The sequence below is a fragment of the Canis lupus genome, chromosome 3, assembly GCF_011100685.1.
Source record: "Canis lupus familiaris isolate Mischka breed German Shepherd chromosome 3, alternate assembly UU_Cfam_GSD_1.0, whole genome shotgun sequence".
Classification (NCBI taxonomy): domain Eukaryota; kingdom Metazoa; phylum Chordata; class Mammalia; order Carnivora; family Canidae; genus Canis; species Canis lupus.
The window spans coordinates 66,842,745-66,851,238 of record NC_049224.1 but is presented as its reverse complement, the minus strand read 5'-3'; the positions used below and the strand labels follow the sequence as shown (position 1 = coordinate 66,851,238).

General features: G+C 42.3%; 1 long non-coding RNA gene across 1 annotated transcript; it reads left to right on the top strand.

Moving 5' to 3' along the window:
* Window positions 1-2,370: 2,370 nt before the first annotated feature.
* LOC111095268 lies at window positions 2,371-4,261 on the top strand. The gene is made up of 3 exons (XR_005356400.1): window positions 2,371-2,501; window positions 3,211-3,386; window positions 3,735-4,261. It is a non-coding gene; the product is annotated as an uncharacterized LOC111095268 (long non-coding RNA).
* Window positions 4,262-8,494: the final 4,233 nt, after the last annotated feature.

Genomic DNA, 8,494 nt, shown 5'->3' with positions numbered 1-8,494 from the left:
ACACCTGCTATCTGGCACAGTCTTGGGTCCCTCTCAGTCTGTCTACATGCTTTGCCCTCATCCACACACTTCTTGAAACAAAGGTCAATTTCTCCTACCTTTCTGTTTAGCTATATCAAAATCTTAGCTAAAAAGTGAGCTCAGAAGAAAATGAGATTCCTTCCTTTCTGCTCATCTAAGCTTTGCTTTATAAAAATCTTGGTTGTGTATATCAGAAACCACCTCTTCTGTGATGTCTGACACTGGGAAAGACTAGGGGGTGATAATGTGTTCGGTGGTGATAATATTTTTCTTTTCCCATGGATGTGAACTTATTACCTAGCCCCAATTAGCAAGCTTCCCTGAACACAGTATGACAAGCCCAACCTTCCTACCATGGATACCTTTCTGTGCCTCAGTATCTCATATGCAAAATGGAACTATGCTGGCATTGCATAGGTTATTTTGAGGACAAAATGTAAAACACTTAGGAAAATGTCAAGCGTATAGTAAATGCTATTTAAATTCTAAGTGTTATTACATCTTTAGGATTAAGTAGAAATAACCCAGATGTAAGCCAGGGCTTTATATGGTCCATTCTTTGTTAGGAGTTTCATTCAAAGTAGCATAGATTGGTAGCCTAAAAATAAATTGAGATAATTCAGATCTTTAATCCTGATCTTTAGAAATTTTCAGAGATAGGCAAGAAGTCAACACCACAAGGATGGAGCCTGGGGTTGGCAAACACATTGTGGGATTTAGGTACTCAGACAGCAAATCTCAGAGCCAAGCTGAAGTTATATAGTGCTGATAGATGTAATAGAAGGCATGTACAGAGACAGTATAAATCATGTCTTGGAATGCAGTGAAAGCATAGCCGATATTTATTTAATGCTTACTATGTGTCAGGTTCTGTGCTAAGATCTTTATGTGCATTATCTCATTTAATATTCATTCACAGCGTCACAATTAGGTAGGTACTATTAATAGTCCTATACCACTAATCTGTCTTTTTTATAAATAAGGAAGCTAACGCCCAGAGAAGTTAACTTACTAAACGAAGGTCGTGCAGCTTCTAAGTGACAGGGCTGAAAAACTTACATAGAAAATATATCTGGTATGGGTGTGTGTGTGTGTGTGTGTGTGTGTGTGTGTCTGGGTGGCATAGTTTGTTGAGCATCTGACTCTTGGTTTTGGCTTGGGTCATGATCTTAGGATCCTGGGATGGAGCCCTGTGCTCAGCATGGAATCTGCTTGGAATTCTCTCTCTCCTCTCCCCTCTGCATGTTCTCTCTCTCAAAAAAATGAATCAATCTTTTTTTTTTAAATAAAATATGTCTGTCTGATTTAGGAACCAAAGCATGCAATGAAGAGTCAGGTCATTATAACACCAACCAGATGCCAAATTCAAAGGGCTGAAGCTGAAAGTTGTCAAAAATGGAAGTATTAGTTCACATAGAACAACATGTAGTATGGTTCCTGAAGATGCTGGATGATCTCTATGAATTTTTTCCTTTCATACACATTTTGACATACTCTTCTAACGTAATGTTGATCTTCAAAGCAGCAATACTCCATGCAATGGTTGGGGAAAAGATTTTGTAAGTCATGGCATTTGTCTTGTTTGTTTTCTTCACTCATTCTACAAACATTTAACCTGTGTGTGAGGACCCAGTTGTGTCCTGGGACTGTAGATTTAAACAGAATCCTTGTCACTAAGGAGCTCACAGTCTGGTATAGGAGACCAACATTTACAAAATGTAGGTTTTTTTCGGTTCTTAAAGATTTGTTTATTTTAGAGATGCAGGGAGGGGCAGAGGAAGAGAGAGAATCTTGAGCAGACTCCTCACCGAGCATGAAGCCTGATGCGGGGCTCAGTCTAACGCCCCTGAGATCATGATCTGAGCTGAAACCAAGAGTCAGATGCTCAACTGACTGAGGGGGTGACCATTGAGATGCTACTTAGAAAAGGAGGAGAATTTTTCCAGTGCCGAAGGGGTTGAGAGGAAAGAATTCTAAGCATAGAAAATTGCACTTCCTATTATTCTTTTCCCAAACACATGCTGTTACTCCTCATCCATCTCAAAATGCTTGGATATTTGCTAAATATGTTTCTTGCCAGAGGCAATGCAGATTTGCAAAGAACAACATTGATTGATTGGGTCTCAGCAATCAGGAAAAGTGTGGCATCGGTAATATTTTACTCAGACTTCCAAAACACATGCTAACCATGTGCTCCCTCTCCCTGTCTTCAACCCCTGAGTGATGGCAGCCTAACCTTCATATTTCCCCACCTTGCTTTTGCCTTGGGAATCTAGGATTCAGTAGGTACATTTGCTTCTCTGACACACTCTTCCATGAGCTGCTTTTTCTATCTATTCCAGCTGATGTCCTTCTCGACTTTGGCAGGTGGCCAAACCTCGTTGTTCTCTCTGCACGGGGAGGCTGAGCATTGCTCTGTAAATTATGCACCAGCCCCACGATGTTTGGGGAGCCTGTGGACCCATTTTATCTACATAGAGGTAAATTATTTAGCAACGGTGGTGTAAATGATTCAGAGGTGATGGTGTGAAGCCTGGCTTTGGAGCAGCTTGTCTTGGGAAATGTGATTGACCCTGGCATGCAGTGGACACGGCTCCCCGGCACAGCGGGGCACATTTTATCTGTACTCTGACCCCTGTGGGTTTGACACCCTGGCCTGTCTTCAGACAGTGTCCTACATTCATAATCATTATAGTTTAAAAATCTATGATCTCATTTACTGTGTGCCTCACCTCTGCAGGTGCAAAAGTTTAAAATAATGCGGTCTAGTGAAACAAGCTGTGTCTGGACAGACTTGAATATGTGTCATGCAGTTTTCCTTCCTGTAAATTGGGGGTAATAAAAGCAACCATGAATGGGCAATTTCCCATTCGAATATTTAATGGAAATTACCCAGCCAAGCCAAGACTCCTTACTTTCCTACCCCCCACTCTGCACTCACTGGAGCAGCGCCCCCAACTGGGATGTGAGACGCTGCCTTCTAAGTTACTTAGGACTAAGTCCTAGAAGTCATATTGGATTCATATCTTTCCTGCAGCCCCCTAGTTAATTTATTTACCAGTCCTGTCTGTTCTGTCTTGGAGATGCATACCTGTTGGGTCATTAGCCCCAGCCACACTACCAGCCTCTGCTGAAGCCTCCATCAATTCAGATATATACTGAAAAGCCTCCCCACTCTTCTTTCTGCAGCTGTCACCATGCCTCCAGCCCCGTGTCACCTCCACCCAGCAGGCAGGAAGTTCTCTCTGAACTAAAAGACGGAAATCCTGCCATTTGTGATGACATGGATGAACTTTGAGGTCATTAGTGAAGTGAAATAAGCCAGCCACAGAAGGACAAATACTACATGATTCCACTTATTCGAGGTGCCTTAAATAGTCAAACTCATGCAAGTGAAGGGTGGAAAGGTGGATGCCAGGGGTTTGGAAGGGAATATGGGAATTGCTAATTCGCAGGCATAATTCACGGGCATAAAGTCTCACTTGTGGTGAGTGAGTAAGTGCTAGTGGTCTGCTCTACAACATTGTGTGTATAGATAGCAATCCTGTACTGTGCACTTAAAAGACTATTAAAAGGGTAAATCTCATGTTAAGTGTGCTTACCAAAAGTAAAATAAATAAATAAATTAGATCTTATCACTCCCCTGCTATATAAAATTTGATGGTGTCCCATTATTCTTAAAATGAAATCAATTGCCTTTCTATCACTTACAGGTTCTACATGGCCTGGCTCAGGTCCACTTTTCCCTCCTCAGCACTGATGACACTGGCCTTGGGATTCTAAATATGTTCCTACTTCAGGACTTTTGCTTTTGCTGGCTCTTCAGCCTGGACTTAGCCTTCTTGGGCTTGGCTGGTTCCATTTCAACATTCTGGTGAAATGTCAACTACTTGGGGTGGGGGGCTCCCCTGACAACCTGTGAACACTGAAGCTGCTTTATTTTCTTCATGTTGCTCAACCCTACCATCAGTGATGATACTGAGCTGCCCACTGGCTTATTTGCCATCCCCTCCACAAGGAAAGACACTCTTTGAAGAACCAGATATTTGAGTCTTATTCGCTGTGGTAGCCCCAGGGAAGCTTGTCAGATAAAACACAAGACATCCAGTTAAATCTTAATTTTAGATAAACAATGAATACATTTTCAGTATAAAAAATGATGGCATGTGACATATTTATACTGAAAAAATATTTGTTGTCTTTGTATTATTGTTTGCTGAATATACTTGCCCTGGGCCCAGGGCCTGTCCCAGGCAGGGACCATGTTCGTTGGTACATTTTTATTGAGAAAAAAATAAAAATAAGGAACATTAAGAAAGATAATCATAAGACAACTTGTATTGACTGGATTCCTTTTATCTTTTGCCTTTGTGTTCCTACCATGTTGTCAATGCTTGACCTATGACAGATGCCAAGTGAGAATGTGCTGAGAAAATGGGAAGGGATGGGGTGTCCAGTGTGCTTTTCTCCTCTGTGTCATATTGGCATTTTCATCTTGCAGTTGGAGAAACAGGATCAGAGAGCAGGAGCCTTTTCCAGAATCAAACAGCCAAGATAACTTTAGCTGAATACAGCTGAAAGCAGTTTCTGGAAAGGGGCTTAGGTTAACAAAAGCTTCTTTGCCTCTCCCACAAAAGAAGCTGTGTAGAGATGGTCTAGGCCTTTGGTGATGGGATGGGATGGTGGCTTTGAGAACAAGGTTTGATCTTTCTCCTCCACAAGCCTCTAGAGCCTCCTCTAACTTCAAGTTCACTATATGGTCCTAAGAAGGAAAAGCCAGTGGATGGAAATCAGTCATTGTGTCCACATTCCAGCTAGGCAGTGGGCACAAGCAGGGAAGGACAAAATATCACTCACCCTATCTCTCTATAGAGATAGCCTTCCCGAAAGCCTCTCATAACACCTCTTGCATCTCATTGGTCAGAACTTTGTCTCATGACCACTCCCAGCTGTGAAGGAGCTGGAAATACTTCATTCCAGGTGGTCATATGTGCTTTGGTAAAAAGGGAGTCTGTTCCTAGGAGAAGAAAAGAATGATGCAAGGGAGTAATGAACTGCCTCTCTCTAGCTGTGACAGGCTCTGCCACAGATAGAGAGGCAGACAGATTCCCAGTGTGTTTTCAGTCTGCTGTACCATGTGCTGCTCAAATAGCCTTATAAGTGTGGAGAAAGGGCTGGACCCCAAACTCCTGCCCATGTGCCCCAGAGACTACTCAGAAGATCCTTTCACTGCTGGGCCTTCAGTAGCATTGACCAGTGCTCAAGTAGTGGGGGTCAGAGTCTGGTGTGTGGGCCTTTGTATTAATCTGAGACTATCTGTGTTGAAGAGGTCACAATGAATTCCCAGTCTGAAGGACACTGTGGAGACCCAGAAGTGGTTTACACTGTTGGAATTAAAATACAGAGACAGAACTAGAGACAAGATGGTGCTAGGGAGTCAGACACAAGTCGAGGAATGTGTCTGATCCATTGTTCCAGGATCCCAGTAGATTTCAACATGCTGAAGCAACAGTTGAAGCACAATGAAGCAGAATTGAACAGGAATCAAATGGCCTAGGCTTGAGTCCAAAAGAGAACCAACAAGATGGACTGATATGACTTAATATCAGCAGGATAAAGAACCATTGAGGCGCTTTCACTGGTAGCAATTTGACCCATGCTGGAGTAGAGAGATACTTTGTGGCCTGTTGTCAGTAAGAGCACAGAGCTGAAGTGAGGGAGGTGACAGCCACACTTGCTTGCACAAATTACATACCTATAATTTTGCATTTCATTCTGGGCTCTACATTTCAAAGGAAAAAGACAGACCAGAGTTTTAAAATAAAAGTAACCAGGAAGGGATTGAAGAACACTGCCTGTCTAACGTTTTTATCAATCACTTGGGTCATGCCTGTTTATCAAATTTCTGGATTACTCTAGTCTGACAGAGGTAGCAAATACGGTGACTGACAGACTCAGTCAAGAAAAACAATGGGGCAAAGTCAATCTATGGAATTGAAAATGGATTAAGGCAAGGTCAAGAATTTTGGTCAAGCAATCAATTGGCAAGAAAGGGATGAGAGAGACAGGGCTCACCAAGGTACCATTGTGTGTGTGTGTGTGTGTGTGTGCGCATATGTACGTGTGCATGTGTGCCAAGAGGCCTCTGCCTAGGACTGACCTTCATGACTTCTCCCTAGCCCAGGGGTTTGACCTTGGCTTTGGGAAATCATATGCTCCAAATGCTCCAGAGCCCACTGGACTTGAGAACAACTCATGCTAACAGTGCTTATAGAAGACTGAGGAATAATAAAAACTGATGCCAAATGTATTTTAACATCAGATACCCTTTTCCTTACAGGAAAACAACATGGGGAACCAATAATACTAAAGTTTTTTGAGGGAGATGGAACAGAAAGAGGGATGTGAATAGTATAATTTGGACCCTTGGTGATGTTGTGTTGAAAGAGCCTGATGCATGTTTCTTTCTTTCTTTCTTTCTTTCTTTCTTTCTTTCTTTCTTTCTTTCTTCTTTATTTGTTCGTAGGTTCGTAGTTTCTTCTTTTCTTCTTCTTTTCTTCTTTTTTTTCTGGATCTTTTTTTTCTTTTCTTCTTTTTTCTTTCTCTTGTCTTTTGCTTTTTCTTTCTTTCTTTCTCTCTAGGAGGGAGGGAGAGTTCTTTCTTTCTTTCTTTCTTTCTTTCTTTCTTCTTTCTTCTTCTTTCTCCTTCCTTCCTTCCTTCCTTCCTTCCTTCCTTCCTTCCTTCCTTCCTTTCTTTCTTTCTTTTCTTTTTCTTTCTTCTTTCTTTCTTTCTCTTTCTTTTTAAGTATTTATTTATTTATTTGAAAGAGAGAATGAGAGAGAATGGGGAGAAGGGTGGAGGGCGAAACAGAATCCTAAGCAGACTTCCCACAGAATGGGGACCGACACAGGGCTCAACCCCATGACTATGAGGTCATGAGCTGAGCTGAAATCAAGAGTCACATGCCTAACCAATTGAGCTGCCCAGGTGCCCCATATACTTCTTCCTAATGTGAATGTTCCCACACTGGAAACATCTAGAACCCCAAGATATGTCATGTTGCAAGAAACTTTTATAGGCCTTGGAAATCATTTTGTCTCTTTAAGATGATTTGGTTGAGTTCTATTTTATTCTTTTATTTACTGATATTTTCTACAGCTCCTAGGAAACAACGTTATTTCCTTTTTTTTTTTTCTAGAGCTGGGGTGCATCACCTTGCCCTTTCCTTTACTCTGAGGCTCCAGGGTGGCCTGGGAAGAGGGAGTGACCTGGAAGGATTAAGCTCATTAATGCTTCATTGCTGTCTACCCCCAGAAAACTTAAAACCACTGTTTGCCAGGCATTTCTCTGGAGGAAAGGAACCCTCCCTGCTCTCCAAATCTGCTAACCTACCTTTAAGGGTAGACTGCCAGATATCCTTAATCAGTGCCCTGCACTGGTCTAGCCTCCTGGGCGAGAATGTAAACAATCCACAAGGCATTGGTTTGATTCTTCCCCATGCCCCTCTTCCCTGGTGGGTGGCCATATGTATTCATTCACATGACCAAAGGGAATCCTCCTTCCATCCTCCATTTATTGATGTTCTTGTCACATCTCCCCTAGGAGCTCATTGTATCAGTCGAGATCTCAGTGAGAAACAGATGGTACACTCATTTTTAGGTAATTTGAGAAGAATTTAATAAAGGACTATTTGCAAAGCTGGGATCAGGGTTTCAGGAGAGCACAAAGAACAGTCCAATACTATAGGGCTATGAAATCTAGTTGCCATTGTAGGTCTGAAGGTGTGGAGAGAAGGGTAAGAGGATTAGGAGCCAAGGGTCTGTGTGGAATGAAGCCCATAGTAGGGTCCCTGACCTTGGACAAAACTAGCCCATGGCAGTCCTGTAGCAGTCCCATAGTAACGGAATAAATGCTATGTGCCTGATTGCTTCTCTCCTTTCAAACTTCTGTTGTTGTGCAACATTGGCCAGTTGTAAGTCAGTGAGCAAGGGAGCCCAGTGGTATTGTCTAAGGTATTCAGCCTCCAAGAATATGGTAGAGTGGATAAAGGTGGAGTGTGGATTCAGTGGGCAACCAGAAGAATTCAGTAAGGTGACTGCAGGCAGGACTTTGTGGTCAAAATCCTTATCTTTTTGCTATCCCACCTGCATATAGTAGGTTTGTGCCAGTTTACTTGATTCTGAGTTTATCTTAGCAGGAGCCTGATCTTTGACACCTGTATTTTCGGGCCCAGCACAGTCCGCAAATGATGATTCATAGATATTTATGGGATTCTTGGTTAGTGAATGAATGAATGAATGAATGAATAAAATGGAATGATCTCAATGGGAGATTGTCCTTATTTTTGGTCACTATAGTGCTCTCTGGAGGTAGCCACTTCCCTGCCTCACCTGTGAGCCCCTAGAACCAGCCTGTTAATGTATTTCTGTATCATCCTCCTATACCTAGACTGACCTTCTAATGAGTTCTTGGG